Genomic DNA, 2,500 nt, shown 5'->3' on the forward strand with positions numbered 1-2,500 from the left:
CTTGTAGTAGAAGAAGAAAAAAAATAAATAAACGCGGAAGAGTCCGAACTCATCCAGAACGAAGAAGCACACCGTCAGGTCCATTTAAACCTCGTGGTCATGACAGATAAATCATCTTCGGGAAGGGGTCACCTCAGCCACCTCAGCCGCCATGCCGCCGTGTCCTGCGCCTCGCGATGGTGGTCACCTCTTGGCGTTTTCTGTTGGTCGTCACGTGATGTAAACAAAGGTGGTCGTTCGTGAGGAGGGAGGATTCATGTAAACACAATTACGGAAACGTCGTAAACTTGATGTGGTTAAAGTTAGACCCTCGCACGATTGATTAAGATGGGGGAACGTTTTGGGATGGTCCGAGAGTTCCTTAAAAAAAAACGATGGAGACCGGAGGAATTCGTGTTTTCATGTTTTCGGTGATTGTTAGAGTTGCGTGATGCCGACAGAATATTCATGACCATTAGATTACGGTCAGACAGCGTACTCCACGATTCATCAAAGTTGCTCTTTCGAAGCAATTTCCAATTCGCCAAAGTCCACAAATTAATTAAAGTCCTTTTAAGTAATGAGAACATCCATACACGTAAAGTCTGTACAATGTGTGTGTGTTGGGGGGGGGGGGATCTAGAGATTATGTTAGACATACCAAAGGATTTCTTCCTGAACCACGGAAGGCCAAACTGAGAACCCAATGAGGAGAAAGAAGTGTCGTTCTGGGACACTTCTTCTCACGGGGTTGGGGAGGGGGTGGGCGCTGGAAGTGACGAGGCATCACTCACGCAAAGGAATTCGCGGTCACACCATAAGATTTAGGCTACCTTTTTTTAAGCTCCGAAAGGGATTGATGGCGTCTCTAACACGAAAAGATTAATAGCCATCGATTTTGAGGAGTTTTTGAACGGCATTTGAATAAAAGACAAGACCCTGAAGTGATATATATATATATATATATATATATATATATATATATATATTTATATATATAACACTGAAATATATATAATATCGAATGACAGATCTAACCTGAAGGCGTTTGAAGCTTCCTTGTGCAGGTCTTTGAATGATATAGCCAAGGGTATTTAAGGTGCCCCTAGAATGGTATCAGTATAATGAGTTTAAGCCAAAATAGTTAACGGCGCCCTTGAAATGTTATCAGTTTTGGATCTAAGCCATGGGAGAGCCGCGCCGAATGGACCCTCCAGCTGAGAAACGATCCATGGCGGACGTCAGGGTACTGGTCTCGGATCTATCTGCTCGTTAGTTGATGAACTGAAGAATAGGTTCCTTCAGTAGGTTCCGTGGGTTGCGTGCAATACTTTTTTGAGGTCTAGAAAATTGTTTCCCTTGTTCTGAAAACGATGTTGGTCTCTCCTGTTTTGATTGATAAGCAACATTCCAAACAATCGTTTCAAAGGACAAAAAAAATATCTGTCCTGTGTTTCGTACTGGTTTTGTGTCTTTGCATATTAGCTTTGATTTTTAGCATGGTGATAGAGAGTAGATCTTTGTAGAGACTCAATTAACAATTTTCCAGTTACAAAAAAAAAAAAAAAAAGTTATTATCATTGTCCCTTGAAATTCTAAAATGCTCAAAACCTGCCAAAACGAACACGTGACAAAGACAACAAGACATTTATGCGGAATCATGGGTTATCATTCAGGAGACATCGTGTCAAACAAGATTACTTTGTGAAACTAAAATTAGATATAATACCTGCCCTGGTAAGCGAACTTCAGCTCTGATGTTTCAGGCTTATGACACATCTACACAAGGCAGATATTGACCATAAGAGACCAATGGACAAAGAACTCCGAATGGCAAAACCGCTTAAAGCAAGGCGACATAATAGCGTCTTGGTATCATGTCTAGGAACTTTAAGGAAATGATGACACGAGAGATTTTTTTTCTTCAAAGCCACGAGAAGGAAGATTCTTTACATATTCAGAATAACCCTTTCCTTGGACTTTGTTAGAGTGTGATCACGGTACCCTCGAGAGAAGGCTCACCCAGGAGAAAGTGTGTTTTTTTTTTAAATCCAAATTAGGTGAGTATGATACGTATCTGAGACTAAAAGCCAGGCAATTTCAATACCCTATAGGAAGAGGAAACATTCTAGTTACATTAAGTTTTTGTAAAGAAAAGAAAGAAAAAAAAAAGGAAGAGGAAACATTCTAGTTACACTAAGTTTCTGGAAAAAAAAAAACAGACGAAAGCAACTGAATGAAGTAAATGGTGTTTTCTGGTACCATATTTCTATATATAAAGTTCTGTATGATCCAATATCTCTCGAAACGAACACCCCTGAGGTCAGTCTGGAGTCGAAACTTTCTGGAGCTTAGGAGCATTGCAATTCCAAGAGCTCGAAGACCCAAAATTTCTGACGGTCAAGAGCTTACAAACCAGCAACTACCCAAAATATATCATTTTCTATATAAAGAGACAAAAAAAAAAGCGCCACAGCAAAAAATATACACATAGACCCACAAACAAAAGTTAGAAATAGAC

This window comes from Penaeus japonicus, unplaced genomic scaffold (assembly GCF_977035675.1).
Source record: "Penaeus japonicus unplaced genomic scaffold, GWHDUDI00000001_assembly GWHDUDI00000002, whole genome shotgun sequence".
NCBI classification, from domain to species: domain Eukaryota; kingdom Metazoa; phylum Arthropoda; class Malacostraca; order Decapoda; family Penaeidae; genus Penaeus; species Penaeus japonicus.